Consider the following 21308-nt stretch of genomic DNA (forward strand, 5'->3'; position numbering starts at 1 on the left):
TGATGGATCATGCATTCCCTCGTTTTGATGATTTGAGAGAGAATATAGCAAGACTAAGAATTGATGCAAATAGTTACAAGATGGATTTTGGAGCACTTCAAATGATTCAAAATTCCTAATTTGGTGGACATCCTTCAGAAAATCCACACACACTTCTAAAGAAGTTTGCTATGATTTGTGATATGCAAAAACAACCTAGAGTATCTGATGATGCAGCAAGATTGAAGCTATTCCCATTCTCTTTCAAGGATAGAGCATTAGATTGGCTTGATTCTCTACCTCACAACTCTATTACAAATTGGGAGCAACTTACTGATGCATTTCTTGCACAATATTTTCCACCTGGAAAAACTCAAGAATTGAGGAATCAAATGACAGGTTTCAAACCAAGAGAAGATGAAACTCTCTATGAATCATGGATGAGATGGAAGGAATTAGAGAGACAATGCCCACATCATGCCATTCCAAAATGGATGATAAACCAAAATTTTTACACCAATGTTACTCCTGCAATTAGAGGGATTATTGATGCTCAGACAGGAGGAGAATTTATTATGAAGCAAGAAGATGAAGCTTATGAGCTAGTGGAGAAAATTGCAAAGAATACTCATCTTTGGAGTAGTCTAAGAGGACCAGCTCCAACTCAAAAGAGGCAAGCTGCTGGAATGTATGACCTTGATCCATTCAAAATGATTAATACAAAGTTTGATGCACTTACAAATGTTTTAGCAAAGAAGATGGAAGATTTAAGTATGTTGGTTAGTTCATCATCATCATTTGGAAGTTCACAACAAGTTGCTTGTGCAGAAGGCTGTGGAGTAGACTATGGAGAGCAAGCTGCATACGTTGGTAATTATGGAAACAAACAGATGGGGAATCCTTACTCTCAAACTTATAATCCAGCTTGGAGGAATCATCCCAATTTTTTATGGGGAAATCAGCAAAATCAAGTCCCAAATCAGAATCTTCAACCACAACAGCAACAAGAAATTCCATATCAGCAAAATAGGCAATCTGTAGACCCTTATTTTGTGATGAGTATGTGCATTGAGGCCGTGGGAAACCCGATGATGAAAAATTATATGACTGTAAGATGTAATTGGAGGCATTGAGCTGAATTATTAATTTCGTGGCATGATCTTGAAAAAATTATATGACAAATTCTATGCTATTTGTCTTCAATTTATTTTATATGTTCATATAGATCATGTAATCATGTTTAATTTGAGGGGATACACAACTCTGCACATGTTTAGTTTCTGTCTCTCGTATTTTTATTATTTTTCTTTATTTTCTAAATCTGTAAAAAATTTGTAAAAATTATATTCATATTCTACACGAAATTCCATTAATTTTAGGCTCAAGAATCACTAAAAAAGCTTTAATATTTTGTAAGTTATGGCTGTTTGAAGTTAGGGTTCCTGTAAAATCTGATTTGCAGGATATCCGACTTGTGGAGCCCATATCTCCCTTGTTCCTTAATATTTTTGTGCAAATCTAGTGTCTAAAATTAACTTCAGAATCTTATGAATATTTTCCAATTGGTTTTGCATTCATATCTTTTGTGGTTAATGAGTTATGAATTTTACAAAAAAGTAGTACGATTCTGTCACTTAGAAGAGTTACGATTTATGTAGATCATTCGGCTAGGGTTTTGTTTGATTTATAAATTTTATGTTATTGTATGATATGTAGGCTATCTTCTGTAATTTTTTTATGATTTTTAGGCATGTTTAACTATTTTTAAAAAATCGAATTTCTTGCTACTGTTAATCTGTCAGAATTTGAAAATTGTATATTTATGCATGTTCTTGTATTTTCTTAGGTTTTAATTGATATTTGATCTATTTTCTGTATTCTTTTAATTCAAGAAGTGTTATAAAGTGTTTGGATCATGTTAGAAGACTTAGACCATTAGGTAGTTGTAACTAATTAGGAATCTTAACCCTTTAGGAGACTAGAGTTAGAATCCAATGTAAATTGTTATTAATATTTTCTTTATTTCTTTTATTTTCTTTAGTTTCTTTATTTTTTATTACAAACAAAATTGGTAAGTAGCCCTAAGGTAAGTACCAAAGAGGGCATTTGCGTGGAGCTTATATGGAGCTAAACGGGAGTAAGCCAGGGATATCATTGCCATACTAGAAGAGAAGACCCTTTTTTAAGGGTAGCTTGCCCCAATGGCAACTGCATTTACCAACAGGTAAGTAGCTCTAAATTTCTTGAATAACCATTGGCATGAAATTGTAGTAATAATAGAACTTTTATTTGGTAAATTAAAATTAACAATATTTTTAATTTAACTGACTTTTGCATGTAATTAATGTAAATAAATACTTTGTAAATTAAAATTAATCTTGTTTGTAAATTAAACTAACATTGGCATGTAAATAAATTTAATTTAATACTTGATAATTGTAAAATAAATTTGCATGTTAGAAATCTTTATTAGGTTGTGATTGTTTGGGCCTTATGTGATATTAGAATAAATTACACATGTACATAATTAACTTAGTTCAATTATCCTTAGGGTAACTTGGTGAAAATTAATTAATTAGGTTAAATAGAAACGTAGGGTTATTTGAAATTGAATTTGTTTGTAAATTAAATTCCCAATAATAAATTAATTTTAGTCATCTGGTAAATATCATTTAAATAATTAGCAACCCCATAGATAGGAATTACTTGTGCATGAAAATTGTGTGTAAACAACAACCCTTTTTGTGAATTACTTGCGTGTGTAGGATTAGAATTGCATTTTTTAGGATAAAGTTTAATAAAGGAATAATAAACAAGACTTCTAGAAACATTAGTAGAGGACTGGCACTCGAATTAACGAGGTTAGACCAAGCGTAAGGGGTGCCTAACACCTTCCCTTACGTACCCACTATCCGAACCTAGACATTGGGCTATGGTAATGACGGTTGTGGAAACTCGCAAGGAGTAAGTTGCCATCCATGACCCTCGGAAGAAACATCGAATATGTCCGGTTATTACCGGGTGGCGACTCCTGTCTATCTATGCCTTCGTGGCATAAATCCTTAGTACCGTGGTAGTGTTATGGGAAGACGGTACTTACCAGTGGTTTGATTCTATTAGGATTGTATGAAGTGCATGTCTAGGAAATGCTGTCTAAGGAGGTGGTACTTAAGTGAGACCATTGTGACTCCACCATCTTTCCTGGGCATTACCTGGTGCATTTTATATAATTCTAATGGATGATATTTCGCCTCACGCCCCACCTCCCACAGTTTGGCGACTCCACTGGGGACTAAATGGATAGTTACTCCAACATGTTTCTATTAGTCTAATATTATTCCTTTGTTAAACTTTTTGCATTGCACTACACTATCACACGGATCACCCTTACCCTTTCAGCCTCGTTAGTACTAGCCAAGGAGACCATGGTTCTACTCGAGCTATGACGAATTGGTGAATGCTAGCACCTCATGCCCGTACCTTCGAGTATATAAAAGAGCCACAGCTCCGGCCGTTGTGCTTAATGGACAAGCTCTCGCATGGGTGATCCTTTTCCTACCCAATAAAGCCCATGAGCCATAGATTTCAACCCTAGGTACCCCGTAGATTTTTGTTGTCTTTGGATTCGTATCCTTCTTGCTCAAACCATAAGTTCTAGTGGTAGTTAAGATGAACCTAGGCCTATACATAAACCCAATGTGTGTATAGGCCCAAGTCCATTTTAAAACCCATGGTAAGCAAGATGATGCTTACTTATGGTTAAACTTTAAGGATATAAATCCTTTGTTTGTAAGGGAAGGATCGTCCTGGACCACCCCCTGTTGGTGTGTCCAGTGTACCATAGCCTAGGATAGAATTTTTTCTTACCACATGCGTGAGAGTTGAAGGTATAAGGGCGAAGATTCAGTTCTGAGACATTCTTTTCGGTTTATCATTTAGTCTTTGGTCCGATTTTAGTTCGGTTTATACTGATTCGGTTTTGGTTGATTTTGGTCGTATTAGTAGTTCGGTTTTGGCTTTGTAAAGGCAAAGGTAAAAATGAAAGTGCATATTCATGCATTCATGCATTGCATTTGTACATAGCATAAGATGTTAAAACCTTGTATTTTTTTTTTCTCTTGTAGTAAACATAGCTTTAGAACACATCAAGAAGACTTCTAATCAGGTCACTTGGGTTAGGGAGGGAAAGAGATTAGTAAGAGTTACACCTGCACAAGCTAAAATGGAAGACACTAAGGTCATGTTTAGACAGATGCTTGAAGAAGCTTTGAATGCCAAGATGGTGAGCTTGAAGGAAAAATCATGGCCAACTTTGAGAAGAAGTTAGAGATGGGTGGGCCTAGTGATGTTCAGTGAAAAGGCTCAAGAAGAGACTAATAAAAAGAAAGCCTTTGATGATGTGTGGGATGAAGAAGATTATCTCCAAGACAAGGCCAAAAAGAAAGAAAAGGGGACAAGTGAGGAGATTAGAGTTGTTACTGAGATGATGGAAAAACTTGTGCCGGTGTGAAAAAGCAAAGTGAATTCTTTGGAATGGGGTTAGATGCAGATGACTTTGACATCAGTTGGATGGAAATCTACTGAAAAATTCAAGATGCCCGATTTGGCTAAATTCGATGATGGTACCGTGATCCAAAAACCCACCTCGTGTCTTATCTTATAGTCATGAAAACAACTGGTTTGACTAAGAACCAAGTCACTCGTTCTTTTCTATGTCACTAGAAGGGTTGCATCTTCATGGTATCATGGGCTAGAAGCCACTGTGAGAAAAGATTGGGAAGAGCTAGTTAGGAGATTTGTGCAACAATACTCCTATAATACAGCTTTAGATGTTACCCTGAGAGACTTAGAGACCACTAGGCAAAAACCAAATGAAACCTTTTCAGAGTATCTATTGAGATGGAGGAAAAGGCCATGAAGATGACCAATAGGCTGTGAAAAGGATCAAGTGCGATTGGTAGTGAAAAGTCTGCAGCCTAGTTATTATGAGAAACTTTGTTATTATCCTTGGCTACCTTTGAGCTATATGATCTTTGGGGTATTAGTGGAGGATGTATTGAACAATGAAAAGAAGAGTTATCAGCCCAAGAGGGGAGGATACCAATCAGCTGGCAACATTACTGGGGAAAACAAAGTCATTGAGGGTCAAACCGTGTCCCGCACCCCTAGAAAGTTCTCTCAATTCAACCAACCTCTATCTAAAGTCTTCGAGCGACTCAAAGCTCGAGGTCTCCTCCAACCCTTGGCACCTAGACCACCACCAAACCCACTGCCACCCAATTACAATGCTAACCTATATTGCCAATTCCATCAAACTCATGGCCATGACACTGATAGATGTTTTCGGCTAAAACATGAAGTTCAAGACCTGATCGATGCTAAGAAAATAGCTGACCCAGAAAATCGACCCAACACACGCACCAACCCAATGCCCAACCATAATGTTCCACCTCCACCAGGACTTTACATGATTTCCACCACCTCAATTGATCCTGACCAAATTCTCAATCTTATCCAACCTATCCAAAAGCTTGATGAACCTCGATCCAGAATGGCAATTGATATTTGGGATAGTTCCTGTGATGAGGAAGGTTTGTTAGATGTTTGGGTTGACTCTGACGCAGAGGAAAATAGTAGAGTGAGCCACATGACCAAGAGTGGTAGATATTATCCTGATCCACCCATGGAGAAGGACAACGTGAGAGGGAAAGCCAAGGTGTTGGCTGAAGAGGACACAGATGAAGAGGATGATCAGTTCCTTAGGCAATTGAAGAGGACTCGAAGCTAGTGTAACGATGCAGGAATTGCTATTGGCATCGAGAAAAACAGAACCAAGATCGACCAAGGCCCTGAGTGTACTCAAGGTCTCCACAGAGATAACTCCAGAAGAGATTGCCAAAGTTGTGCTTATAGAAGATGGGGGTCATATTACTTTCTCTGATCATGATCTCCCAGCTGAGGGGAGAAACCATAGTAGGGCTCTGTTCGTGACCGCCGAGGTTGGAGGGTGGAAAGTGCCTTGTGTGATGATAGATGATGGGTCAGCCATCAATGTATGCCCTCTGAAGATTTTGCCAAAGTTAGGAATTTCTATGTCTGAACTAACTGGTTCTGATCTAGTTATCAGGGCCTATGATGATTCAAAGAGAAACGTGATAGGGGTATTCAAGACTATGGTTAAGGTGGGGCCTATAGAGACTGAAGTTGAGTTCACTGTGCTAGACATCCCCATGACATTCTCCTTACTGTTGGGTAGAATCTGGTTCCATCCCTTAGGTGGAGTCCCCTCTACACTCCACCAAAAGATCAAGATCCCACACCAAGATGGTGTAATCACTGTCAATGCCGAAAGAGATGGGGAAGTAGCTATGCTGCTAGTGGATGGTTCGGTACCACTATTGTCTGGTTTCCAAGTTGCTGGGATCTATGGAGACTGGATGGACCCTAGGGTGGCCACTATGATGAAAGAGATGAAGTTTTTTCCTGGCATGGGTTTGGGAAAAAGGGCTAATGGCTTAGTGACTTTTCGTAAATAAAGGCGGATCACTAGATATGGGCTGGGCTATCAGCCAACTGAAGATGAAGAGGGACTCAAGCCCACCAAGTTTATCAGGGAGGGTGCAATTGCATGGACTGATGACCAGGAGCTGCCGCATGTTGAGGAATTAGAACAAGAGGTCAATGCCATCAAGTTAAGGTCTACATGGAAGCCAAGCACTTGGACCTACACCCCTAAGTTTGAGTCTGACTTTTGTAATGCTCACGATGGTAATCGATATTGTTATTTCTGATGTACTTGATGACAATTTTGAGGCAAAAATAAATAATATGACTAGTACTTTTGATTACTTGTTTGATGTTCATCCTAATGGCTACACGCATGGCATTCATAATCATTTAGAATCTGTTTCTGTTAATGCATTAAAATCAATCTCTATTAATTTGGGTACACGGATGATCCTAAAGACATTAAGTTAGTGAAGATTTAACTCAAAAGAAAGAGATAAATTTATAGCCTTATTAATAAAGTACCAAGAAGCATTTGCACAGTCTTATAAAGATATGCCGAATTGATCGAGACATAGTGCAACACAAGATCCCCACAGACCTAACATGAGGCCAGAAAACAAAAGAAAGCGTCGCCTTAGGCGGAATGGGAAGAAAAGATAGCTCAAGAGGTGAAAAAGCTCATTGAGGCTGATTTCATTGAAGTAATTGAGTATCCCGAGTGGTTAGCCAACATTGTGCAGTCCCAAGAAGGATGGGTGAGTTCGGATGTGTGTAGATTATAGGGACTGAATAAGGCTACTCCTAAGGATGATTTCCCATTGCCTCACATCGATGTGCTTATTGACAGTGCTGCTTGCATGGCCATGTACTCCTTCATGGATGGTTTTTCGGGATATAATCAGATCCTTATGGATTTGATAGATAAAGCAAAGCGACTTTTATCACGAATGGGAACTTATTGTTATAAGGTCATGCCATTTGGGCTAAAAATATTGGTGCGACTTATCAGAGAATGGCTACTATGTTATTTCATGACATGATGCACAAAGAAGTTGAAGTATATGTGGATGACATGGTAGTAAAATCCCCAACTAGGGAGAGACATTTTGAGGCATTAGAGAAGTTCTTTCAGAGGGTCATCAAGTATAAATTGAGACTGAACCCTAGCAAGTGTGTGTTTGGGGTCACTTCAGGCAAGCTGTTAGGGCATATGATCAGTAGAAAAGGGATTGAGGTTGACCCAGATAAGGTGAAGGCAATCCAGGAGATGCCAGCCCCGAGAACAGAAAAAGAGATTAGAGGTTTCTTAGGAAAATTACAGTACATCAGTAGGTTCATAGCTAGGCTCACAACTACCTGTGAACCAATTTTTAAGCTACTAAGAAAGAATCAGCCAGTGGTGTGGAATGAGCAATGTCAAGAGGCATTTGAAAAGATAAAGCAGTACCTGAGCAATCCACCAATTTTGTCACCACCCATCCCTAACATCCCTCTAATCCTCTACCTATCAGTGGAAAACATGGCCCTGGGGGCAATGTTGGCACAAGAAGTAGAGAATCTGGAGAGAGCCATCTATTACATCAGTAAGAAACTCCTTGTTTATGAGGAGAATTATTCACTAATAGAAAAAACCTGTCTGGCTGTAGTATGGGCAACTAAGAAGTTAAGGCACTACTTTCAGACCCATCGATTTTTTGTATTATCCCTGATGGATCCTTTAAAGTACCTATTTGAAGTACACGCTAGTTGGAAAATTGGCCAAATGGTTGGTCCCTCATGCGAATTTGATATTGTGTATGAGACTCGAAAAACCATCAAAGGACGTGTAGTGGCCGAATTTCTTTCCGAAAATCCAGTTAATGAAGAGGAAGAAGTCGAAACAGCCTTCCCGGATGAGAGTCTCAAGCTAGTAGAGGTCCAGCCATGGAAAATGTACTTTGATGGGGCTATGAATAAGAGCGGAGCCGGTATAGGGGTAGTTTTGGAAGCACCGAATGGAGAACAATTGTTAATGTCAAAAAGGCTATGTTTCCCAACCACTAATAATATTGCAGAATATGAGGCTTGCATTTGTGGCCTAGAGGCATTAATAGCTGTTGGGGCTAAAAAAGTTGAGGTGTTTGGAGATTCAATGCTAGTAGTTTCCCATATTAAAGGTGAATGGGAATTGAAAGAAGAAAAGTTGAGGCCATACCTGGAGTATGCTAAGAAACTATTATTTAGCTTTGAGGAAGTGACAATGAAGCACATGCCTAGAGCTCAGAACCAGATGGCTGATGCTCTAGCCACGTTGGCATCCTTATGGGAGAAGGGTGATCAGAAGTTGACCCAGCCAGTTATCCTGATGAGGAGTAGAATCCCATGCTATGAAGGGTTAATAATAGCACATTTAGATCTAGAAGATGAGATGAAATGGTATGAGGACATAAGAAGATATTTAGAGGTAAGAGAATACCCACAATCGGTAATAGTAGGGATAGAGCTACAATTCGTAGATTAGCCACTCGATTCACTTTGGTGAGGGCAACTCTACAAAAGGTTCTTCAAGGACTATTGCTCTTGTGTGTGACAAAAAGCGATGCAGCAGATAATGGAGGAAGTACATGCAGGAGTGTGTGGTCCTCACATGAACGGAAGGGTATTAGCGGGCAAAATTTTAAGATTGGGCTATTACTGGTCTACCATGGATACTGACTGCGCTAAATTTGTGAAAAGATGTCATGAGTGCCAAATCCATGGGAATTTGAATCACCTACCGTCCAGTGAACTCTACAGTATGACTTCACCGTGGCCATTCTCAATATGGGGCATAGACATTATTGGGAAGATTTCTCCCACGGCTTCTAATGGCCATAGATTTATCATTGTGGCAATTGACTATTTCACCAAGTGGGTTGAAGTTGAATCTTATAAAGTAGTAGGGGCCAGCGGATAAGTAAGTTTGTTCAAAAGAACTTGATTTGCAGGTTTGGGGTACCCCATGAGATAGTATCAGATAACGGCAGCCAGTTCAAAGGTGATTTCTTAGAATTAATTACCGAATTCAAGATTAAGCATCACAAGTCCTCCCCATACAGGCCGCAGACTAATGGAGCAGTAGAAGCAGCAAATAAGAATGTGAAAACCATTCTGAGAAAAATGGTTGAAACCTATAAGGATTGGCCTGAGAAACTCCCTTATGCTCTTTGGGGTTATCGCACTACTACAAGAACATCCACAGGGGCAACTCCATTCTCTTTAGTGTATGGGATCAAGCAAAGTGCTACCCATTGAGCTAGAGGTCAAATCCTTGAGAGTGATATTAGAAGCTAAGATTCCGAAAATGAGTGGGCCTAAAAGATATGAAGAACTAGCTTTGATTGATGAGAAGAGGATGCGAGCCTTGTATCATATGCAGGCTTATCAAAGGAAGATAGCAAGAGCCTTTAATAAGAAGGTGAAGCCAAGAAAGATCAAAGAGGGAGACATGGTCTTGAAACAAGCTCGGCCCATCCCTTTTGATCCAAGAGGAAAGTTTAAGCCAAACTGGGATGGTCCATACATAGTCAAAAAGATCTTGTCAGGAGGTGCTGTAAGAATATCAGACCTGGATGGGAATGAATTTCAAGAACCAGTCAACTTAGACAAGCTCAAACGGTACTTTGTGTGAGATAGGCCCGCTAGGCTGTAAACTTACAAAAGACGGTCTAGGCAAAAGTAAGGGTCAAAGAAAAAAAAAGAAAAGAAAAAAAAATGCTAGATTGAAGACCTGCAAAAGTCAGTCTAGGCAAAAGGAGAGATGAGAGAAGATTTGGATGGAAAACCTAAAAAGGCCATTCGACAGGTTATAAAGCTTATTTCTAACTTTGAAAGGTTAGAAATTTAGCAAAACTAAATGTAAGAGGGAGTAATGGTGTACCTGAATAAATAAAGAAATTTTTATTGCATTGACTAGGAATGGGTTTTATTTAATTATGATCGTGAATGTTTGTGTCTTGAGGGATACATCAAATGATTAAGTAATTGAACTGCGTTGTTTTGATTTAATCTATGTCTTCTGAGCATGACAAGATAGATGCTTGATATGAATGTCCTGGTAATTGTCTAATTTCAAAAAAAGAAAAAAAGAAAAAAAAGGGAGCTTGCTAGGTGGAAAACCCGGAAGGGCCACTTAGGCAAAAGTTAGAGCAAGCCCGCTGAGATGAAAATCCGAAAGGACATTTCAGGCAAAAGTTAGGGCACAAAGAATGGAGTTCATGGAAGAGAAATGAGTCAAGGCAGAAACCATGGGGGGAGAGAAGAAAAAGAAAAATCAGAGAGAAATTGTATTGTGACCTTAAGGAAGTCTTTTTTGGTGAACAATTCTTCTAAAAAACTTAGAGGCTAAAAGAAAGTTTTTGTAAAAAGAAGTCCCTCAGAGGACTCAGTTTTTTTAGAATCTCTAGCAAAATTAGCATGCCCATGATAGGAAGTAGCATACAAGAAGCACAAAAATCAAAAAAAAGTTATGAGACCTAGTCATCCTAATTTTTACAAATCATGAATTAGATATTTTTTGGTAAGTCCTTAGACGTTGTTTAGGGCGCATGACATAGTTGTGTAAGGCATAGAAGAACATGCATCAACATGTCACATGTGGGTGTGTAAGGCGTAGAATAACATGCATCACCACAGTTTTAATTGTCGAACTACGAGGGGGTCTGATTCTTCCTTAGGATAGCGAGGGGGATACGTAGGTATTTTAGGACCGCGGTCCTAAATACGAACCCACAACATTTCATGACAGATATTTTTTTTGGTAAGTCCTTAGACGTTGTTTAGGGCATATGGCATAGTCGTGTAAGGCGTAGAAGAACACGCATCAACATGTCACCTATAGGTGTGTAAGGCGTAGAATAACATGCATCACCACAGTTTCAAGTGTCGAACTACGAGTGGGTCTGATTCTTCCTCAGATAATGAGGGGATACGAGGTAGTTTAGGATCATGTCCTAAATACGAATCCACAACATTTCAAATCACACAATTGCCATTGTCATGAGACCATAGCTAGTCTCATGACACAGAGTGTATCGACAGAGCAAGATGCACTCAATTTTCACATGACACAGTTATCACTGTTATGAGACCGTAGCTAGTCTCATGACGCAGAGTGTATCGACAGAGCAAGATACACTCATTTTTCACATGACACGCTTATTATCATATGAGACCGTAGCTAGTCTCATAATGTAGAGTATGTCGACCGAGCAAGATATACTTGATCCTCATAGCCAATGTTTCATAGTTATTAAAAATTCGAGTTTCACTTTGACGAAACTTGAGCAATGCTTTCGCATTGATTTCAACTGTCGGCAAAGTGGGGGCAAATCAGACCCTTATTTTGTGATGAGTATGTGCATTGAGGCCGTGGGAAACCCGATGATGAAAAATTATATGACTGTAAGATGTAATTGGAGGCATTGAGCTGAATTATTAATTTCGTGGCATGATCTTGAAAAAATAAAAATAATAATAAAGTTTTGGGAAAATTAATTTAATTAAATTTAAATAAAATTTTATTTTGTTTAAATTTAATATGGGTAGTTTTTTAAATGGATCTAATTAAGTTTAATTGGGCTCCATGGGCCTAAGAAAGCCTAGTTAGAAATTTTAAATGGGACCCATTTAATTATTTTCTAAAAATAAAAATAACAAAATATCTCTCTCCTCCTTGGCCCCACTCTCTTCCTCACTCCCTATTGGTGCTTTCCATTTTTTCCTGTCTTCCTATTGGTTGAAACACCTCACCCATATCCCAGTGTTATTCGAATTCTGCAATCGCAGTTGTTTAAGTCATCTAAACTTTATCACCCTAAGACTCCAAATCCTACCACACCTCTTCCTCATTCCCTATTGGTGCCTTCCATTTTTTCCTGTTTTCCTATTGGTTGAAACACTTCACCCATATCCCAGTCTTATTCGAACTCTGCAATTGTAGTTGTTTAAGTCATCTAAACTTTATCATCCTAAGACTCCAAATCCTATCACACCTCTCTCCCAAAACCCTATAAATACCCTACTAGAGAAGAGAAGAAGGGAGGATGAAAGGAGGAGAGAGATAGAGAAAATTCAGATTTATAAGAAATTTAGAGATATTTAAGACTCTTTGAGTTCTTCCTTATTATTTTTTTTCTTCAAGAAGATTTTCATACAAGATTTCTAGAAGGTCAGTTTTTATTGTTTTCTTTTCAAGATCTATGCCACGCAATATTTTAATTCTATGCTATTTGTCTTCAATTTATTTTATATGTTCATATAGATCATGTAATCATGTTTAATTTGAGGGGATACACAACTCTGCACATGTTTAGTTTCTGTCTCTCGTATTTTTATTATTTTTCTTTATTTTCTAAATCTGTAAAAAATTTGTAAAAATTATATTCATATTCTACACGAAATTCCATTAATTTTAGGCTCAAGAATCACTAAAAAAGCTTTAATATTTTGTAAGTTATGGCTGTTTGAAGTTAGGGTTCCTGTAAAATCTGATTTGCAGGATATCCGACTTGTGGAGCCCATATCTCCCTTGTTCCTTAATATTTTTGTGCAAATCTAGTGTCTAAAATTAACTTCAGAATCTTATGAATATTTTCCAATTGGTTTTGCATTCATATCTTTTGTGGTTAATGAGTTATGAATTTTACAAAAAAGTAGTACGATTCTGTCACTTAGAAGAGTTACGATTTATGTAGATCATTCGGCTGGGGTTTTGTTTGATTTATAAATTTTATGTTATTGTATGATATGTAGGCTATCTTCTGTAATTTTTTTATGATTTTTAGGCATGTTTAACTATTTTTAAAAAATCGAATTTCTTGCTACTGTTAATCTGCCAGAATTTAAAAATTGTATATTTATGCATGTTCTTGTATTTTCTTAGGTTTTAATTGATATTTGATCTATTTTCTGTATTCTTTTAATTCAAGAAGTGTTATAAAGTGTTTGGATCATGTTAGAAGACTTAGACCATTAGGTAGTTGTAACTAATTAGGAATCTTAACCCTTTAGGAGACTAGAGTTAGAATCCAATGTAAATTGTTATTAATATTTTCTTTATTTCTTTTATTTTCTTTAGTTTCTTTATTTTTTATTACAAACAAAATTGGTAAGTAGCCCTAAGGTAAGTACCAAAGAGGGCATTTGCGTGGAGCTTATATGGAGCTAAACGAGTAAGCCAGGATATCATTGCCATACTAGAAGAGAAGACCCTTTTTTAAGGGTAGCTTGCCCCAATGGCAACCGCATTTACCAACAGTTAAGTATCTCTAAAGTTGTTTATTAACCAGTGGCATGAAATTGTAGTAATAATAGAACTTTTATTTGGTAAATTAAAATTAACAATATTTTTAATTTAACTGACTTTTGCATGTAATTAATGTAAATAAATACTTTGTAAATTAAAATTAATCTTGTTTGTAAATTAAACTAACATTGGCATGTAAATAAATTTAATTTAATACTTGATAATTGTAAAATAAATTTGCATGTTAGAAATCTTTATTAGGTTGTGATTGTTTGGGCCTTATGTGATATTAGAATAAATTACACATGTACATAATTAACTTAGTTCAATTATCCTTAGGGTAACTTGGTGAAAATTAATTAATTAGGTTAAATAGAAACGTAGGGTTATTTGAAATTGAATTTGTTTGTAAATTAAATTCCCAATAATAAATTAATTTTAGTCATCTGGTAAATATCATTTAAATAATTAGCAACCCCATAGATAGGAATTACTTGTGCATGAAAATTGTGTGTAAACAACAACCCTTTTTGTGAATTACTTGCGTGTGTAGGATTAGAATTGCATTTTTTAGGATAAAGTTTAATAAAGGAATAATAAACAAGACTTCTAGAAACATTAGTAGAGGACTGCACTCAATTAACGAGGTTAGACCAGCGTAAGGGGTGCCTAACACCTTCCCTTACGCACCCACTATCCCGAACCTAGACATTGGGCTATGGTAATGACGGTTGTGGAAACTCGCAAGGAGTAAGTTGCCATCCATGACCCTCGGAAGAAACATCGAATATGTCCCTTATTACCCGGTGGCGACTGTCTATCTATGCCTTCGTGGCATAAATCCTTAGTACCGTGGTAGTGTTATGGGAAGACGGTACTTACCAGTGGTTTGATTCTATTAGGATTGTATGAAGTGCATGTCTAGGAAATGCTGTCTAAGGAAGTGGTACTTAAGTGAGACCATTGTGACTCCACCATCTTTCCTGGGCATTACCTGGTGCATTTTATATAATTCTAATGGATGATATTTCGCCTCACGCCCCACCTCCCACACAATCATTGCCTAATTTTTAGCAGAGAAACATGAATCCTCCACCAAAACAGCAAGAACAAAGTTTCACCATAGAAGCTTTGTTACAACAGATTCTTGCTAACCAAACTAAGCATGATGAAGAGATGAGAGAGATGAAGGTAAGGCTAGAACAGATGCAAACACATAATAGAATGCTGGAAAACCATATTGCACAACAATCATCTTCCTCAGGTACCAAGTCTTTTGGAAAACTTTCAAGTCAGCCGGAAAACCCAAGAGAGTAGTGTCGAGCTATTACTTTAAGAAGTGGGAAGGTTGTAAACAATGAGAAGAGTGAAAAAAGTGAGAAGAGAGAAAATGAGAAAAAAATTAATGAGAGTGAAAAACAAGAAATTGAGAAAGAAAGTGCGAAAAAAAGTAAATAGAAAGTTGAAGAGAAGGAAGAGAAGTATATACCTCCAAAGCCTTACAAGCCACAACTTCCCTTTCCACAAAGATTTCAAAAAGCTAAGCTTGATAAGTAATTTAGAAAGTTCTTAGAGGTTTTGAAGAAGCTATACATAAATGTGCCTTTTATTGATGCTCTTTCACAAATGCCCTCTTATGCAAAATTCTTGAAAGAAATTCTCTCAAACAAGAGGAGACTTGAAGACCATGAAACTATAGCTTTGACAGAAGAATATAGTGCCATACTCCAGAAAAAACTTCCTCCTAAGCTTAAAGACCCCAGAAGTTTTTCAATTCTATGTCATATTGGAGAGTCGTGTTCTACAAAAACTTTATGTGATCTAAGGGCTAGTGTTAGCCTTATGCCCCTCTCCATTTATGAGAAGCTCAATATGGGAGATCTTAAGCCAACCCACATTTCTCTTCAGTTGGCAGACAGATCAATTAAGTATCCTGAAGGAATTTTGGAGAATGTGCCTCTGAAGGTTGGGAAGTTCTATATTCTTGTTGAATTTGTCATCTTGGACATGGAAGATGATTCTAATATCCCAATTATCTTGGGAATGCCCTTTCTAATTACTGCAGGAGCATTGATTGATGTTAAGGGAGAAAAATTAACTCTTAGAGTTGTGAAGATCAATTGGTTTTTAATATTAATAACACCATGAAGAAGCATCATTCTGAAGCTGATATTTGTTTGAGAATTGATATCATTGATGAGCTCATTGAAGAACACTTCAGAAAGAGATATCCAGAAGATCCACTTGAAAATTGCTTGGTTCATGGAGGAAGCATAGACAATGGTAACCCTCATGTGGCTACATATGCTCAACATTTAGAGGGTAGTCCACAATTCATTTCTGCTCCAGTTTTTCAACTCACACAGAAGGAAAAAGTTGAATCTAAGCAACCATCATTCAAAGAAGAAGATGCACATAAGGTAGAACTTAAGCAATTTCCTTATCAGCTCAGGTATGAATTTCTTGGCCCCAATGACACTTATCCAGTAATTGTAAATGCAAATTTGAGCACTTTAGAGGTTGATAAGTTGTTAAGAGTGTTGAGGCAATTTAGGAAGGTTTTAGGATACACCATAGATGGCATTAAGGGAATAAGTCCACACTTTTGCATGCACAGAATTATTTTGGAAGAAAATTGTAAGCCATCTATTGAACAACAGAGGAGGTTGAACCCAAATATGAAAGAAGTTGTTAAAAAGGAAATTTTGAAGTTGCTTGATGCAGGGATCATATATCCTATCTCGGATTGTACTTGGGTGAGTTCAGTACATGTTGTCCCTAAAAAAGGTGGAATGACAGTGGTGAAAAATGAAAATAATGAATTAATTCCCACCAGAATAGTGACTAGTTGGCGAATGTGCATAGATTATAGAAAATTAAATATTGCCACTAGAAAAGATCATTTTCCACTTCCCTTCATTGATCAAATGTTAGAAAGACTGGCTAGACATTTTTATTTTTGCTATTTAAATGGGTATTCGAGATTTTTCCAAATCTTTATCCATCCAAATGATCAAGAGAAAATCACTTTTACTTGTCCATATGGAACCTTTGCCTATAGGAGGATGCCATTTGGGTTATGTAATGCACCAGCCACTTTTCAAAGGTGCATGATGGCAATCTTCTCAGATTTCATTGAAGATATAATGGAGGTTTTTATGGATGACTTTTCTGTTTATGGATCTTCATTTGACATATGCTTGGCTAATCTTTCTAAAGTTTTACAGCGATGTGCAGACACTGACCTTGTGTTAAACTGGGAAAAGTGTCATTTCATGGTTCAAGAAGGGATAGTGCTTGGACATTTGGTGTCTAACAGAGGAATAGAGGTTGATAAAGCCAAGGTTGAAGTGATAGAAAAGATGGCCCCTCCTACCAATGTCAAAGGAATTCGAAGTTTTTTAGGGCATGTCGGGTTCTACAGATGCTTTATTAAGGATTTTTCTAAAATAGCTAAACCTTTGTCTAATTTGTTAAGTCATGACACACCATTTGTATTTGACTAAGAGTGTTTGGATGCCTTTTGTAGGTTGAAGCAAGCAAGCTCTTATTACTGCACCAATCATGCAATCGCCTGATTGGAGTCTACCTTTTGAAATTATGTATGATGCTAGCAACTATGCAATTGGAGCTGTTCTTGGTCAAAGGAAAGACAAAAGGGCTTATGCCATTTATTATGCTAGTAGAACACTGGATGAGGCTCAGACAAATTATGCAACAATCGAAAAGGAATTCTTAGCAATTGTCTTTGCATTGAAAAAGTTCTGACCTTACATTGTTGATTCAAAGGTGATTGTATTTTTAGATCATGCTGCTATTAGGTATTTGCTCCGTAAAAAGGAGGCTAAACCTAGGCTCATTAGATGGATTCTAATGTTACAAGAGTTTGATTTGGAAATTAAAGATAAGAAGGGAGCTGAAAATGTAGTTGCAAATAATCTTGTAGGTTGAAATTGGATGATGAAGAAATGGATGCAGTCCCTATTGATGAGTTTTTCTTGGACGAATAACTTTTCTCTCTTGTTACTAAATTGCCTTGGTATGCAAACTTGGTGAATTATCTATCTTATGGAGTTTTACCTCTAGGAATGACATGGCAACAAAAGAAAAAGTTTTTGCATGAGGCAAAATTTTATAGATGGGATGATCCTTTACTCTTTAGGAGATGTTGTGATGATTTAATAAGAAGATGTATTCCTAATGAGGTGATAGAGAGTGTTATGCATAATTGTCATGCTTCTAATTATGGAGGACACTTTGGAATCTCTAAAACAGCTAGTAAAATTCTTCAGGCTGGTTTCTTTTAGCCAAACCTTTTCAAGGATGTGAGGAAATTTGTGTTAGGATGTGATAAATGTCAAAGGGGTGGAAATCTGTCAAAAAGAGATGAAATGCCCCTAAATGGTATTCTTGAGGTGGAATTATTTGATGTATGGGGGAATAGATTTTATGGGCTCATTTCCTCTTTCATACGGTAATAAATACATTCTAGTTAGAGTTGACTATGTGTCAAAGTGAGTAGAAGTTGTTGCAACTCCAACTAATGATGTTAAAGTGGTAATGAAATTCTTGAATAAATTTGTCTTGAGTAGATTTGGAGCTCCAAGGGCTGTAATTAGTGATGGGGGTTCACATTTTTGTAATAAGCAATTTGAGAGCTTAATGAGGAAGTATGGTGTAGTGCACAAGATAGCTACCCCATACCATCCTCAAACTTCAGGGCAAGTTGAAATTTCTAACAGGGAACTTAAACATATCTTAGAGAAAACTGTAACACCCCTATATTCGATAGTGCGTTCTACTGTTCCGGCGACCGGTGCCTGTCTAGACAGCTAGAATGCTTGAAACTACATTTAAATGTTAGTGAGAAGACATGAAATAATGAAATACACTAGAGAAAAATACAAGAAAATAAAGAAAAAATAGGAGCAATGAAATGTAACTAAGTTAAATGAGCCAAAAACCGTAGCGATGGATGACCGCACCGGAAAGTTGCAGCGTGGACCGTTGACTAGCCCTGGACTACAGGGAACCCTGAAAAATATTTTTAAGACTTAAATAAACATCTATTGAAGTATAAATACCATCAGAAATGTCAAAGAAAAATTAATTAATTAGTACAAAGAAAAACGAGAAATCGAGAAACTGACAAAAATCGGTGTTACTGAAAAATTCGAAATGCAACCTGAAAAGGGGCATTTTGGTCATTTGACACATAGAGTTGACTTTTGACCTAAATGTCCATGAAAAATTAGTAGTGTTAAAATTTAATAATGCCATAAAAATTTAAAGTCATATGTGTGAGTAATTAAGAGGAATTAAGGGTAAAATGTGGAATAATTAAAAAAATTAGATTATTTAAATGTTAATTATGTTAGTGGAGCACTATGGGCATATAATATCATTAAGTGGACATGTGTAAAACCACTTTCATCTTCTTCCTTATCAAATCTTCATCTTGGCCGAATTCTAAGTTTCTCCCAAACCACCATTGACATCCTATGTTCAAGCTTCATCTATCCCTCACCAAGCTAGTTTCTTCCTAAGTACCTTCACAAATTCTTGTCTACACACCTTGGGTAGCATTTTAGGAGTAGAAAGAAGGAAGTTTGGTAAAGATTTAACAAGCTCCAAAAAGAGGTAAGCGTGCAAACTTCTTACTTTCTTAATTAAAGTTGGTATTAAGCTTGGGATGAGTATTTTGATGAAGAAATTTTAAAGTTTTGATGAAGAAATTTTAAAGTTTTGATGAGTTATTGAAGTGTACCATTTTGGGCAGCCATGGAAGTGAAAGGTAAGTGGTTTGTTCTTATATGAATTTGATGGGTAATGAAGTTAATTAGAGTGCTTAAATGTATAAGAGTTTGATTTTTATGTATATGTGTGAATTATGAATGTAAAGTGAGATTATGTATTGAAATTAGGAAGCTTGATGTATATGAGCAATTGGGTAGCCTTGTGATGCATGGTAGAGTGTTTAAATTCATGAAATAATTACTGAATTATGGTACTAAGGATGGCAGCATGTGTATGTAATTATTGGTGGGAAATTAGATGTGTTAATGAGAGGTATTCATGTGTATGTATTGTTGAAATTGGATATTGTGAAATGGAAGTGTAAATGGTGCATTGCCAATTGGTTATATTCTACCCAAAGTTACTATAATGTAAACTAATGAATGGTTATGGTTAGTACCAAATGCAGAATTAGGTTTGAGAAGTGAAGTATAGTTAGTTGAATGTGTGATTGGTTGATGCCTCAAAAATGAGTTAAGGGCAGTATGCAAATAAGCCTATAACCCTAAGTGTGTGACTCCAATTGGTATCAGGCCAATTGGAGGTGAAACTAGGCACAAAATGTGCCAACTTTTATGTTGAAAGCCTACCTAAATTCTATCCAGAAAGTGACATGAAAATTGACCAAATTCGGATTAGTGACTTTGCAAACCTGAAAACTGACCATTTGAACAACAGTCAGTGTTTTGGCCATAACTCAATCAAAACAGGTCCAAATGACCTAAAATTTATACCATGGAAAGCTTAGACATAGAGCTACAACTCTTATGAAGGTACCAAAGCCCAAAAATGACCATAAGCAAGTCAAAATGCTTGCACAAGTTCGGGTATAAAAACTGCCAGAATCAGAAATGACCTATAAATGACCCAAGTTTGCCATTTTAGTGCAATCTATCCAGCAATAGTAAAATGACCATAAGTTGGTCTAGTAAACTCCAAATGACCTAAAATTTGTAGCAAAAGTTCACTAAGACATAGAGCTACAAGTTTATAATTCTGACCAGAACCTAAAAACCAAGGGAACTAGGTCATCCGGCTAGGTCAAAACAGCATACCAAAATCTGATGAATTGCAATAAAATGCAATACACTTGAAAATTAAATTGGTAACATATACCAACACTAAAGGACTATAAAATGTGACATATTGGTAATATTAAAATTTATTCCCCTAGAATGCATCAAAGGTCAATATTATAGGTTGACTAATGAAAGCAATAGTATTAAATAAATTTAATTATTGAACCTTATTGTTAGAGACAATTTAACTGAATACTGAAACACTTTAAATTGTGTGTTTCAGTTAGCAAAGACTCAGAGAAGGGGAAAGAACCATTGAGTCAAGGCCAAGAGGCTACTCATCAGAGGTTTGTGCACAGCAGTTATTTCTTTTTAATTTTCAATTGAAATAAATTATGACAATTTGTATGTTATTGTTTAAATTGTGGAAAATTTATTTGAATGTTATTTGATGGATACTTATCGCTTGAAAAATATTGCAAATGGTTTGAAACCACAGCTATCATGTATATTTGATTGAATTCCTCGCTAGCTTGTCTAGTGGGATGAATTGGCTTTGAATTCCCTCTCTGACTGAAGTGTTGAGGTGTGTGTCAGTTGAGGACGAATAGGATGAGTACTTATATAATTGCTAGCTAGCTATGTTATTCGTCACTAGCCATCGGCTTTTGGGATGAATTGGACTATGGAATCATGATTAAGCTGTGTGTGTGATTTATTGATATTCATTGATACATTGT

At 36.7% G+C, this 21308-nt stretch overlaps 1 non-coding gene across 1 annotated transcript; it reads right to left on the bottom strand.

Moving 5' to 3' along the window:
* Positions 1-356: 356 nt before the first annotated feature.
* Positions 357-463, bottom strand: LOC131181958 (small nucleolar RNA R71). The gene has a single exon (XR_009150428.1). It is a non-coding gene; the product is annotated as a small nucleolar RNA R71 (small nucleolar RNA).
* Between the last annotated feature and the right edge of the window lie 20845 nt (positions 464-21308).

This window comes from Hevea brasiliensis, chromosome 7 (genome assembly GCF_030052815.1).
Source record: "Hevea brasiliensis isolate MT/VB/25A 57/8 chromosome 7, ASM3005281v1, whole genome shotgun sequence".
Classification (NCBI taxonomy): Eukaryota; Viridiplantae; Streptophyta; class Magnoliopsida; order Malpighiales; family Euphorbiaceae; genus Hevea; species Hevea brasiliensis.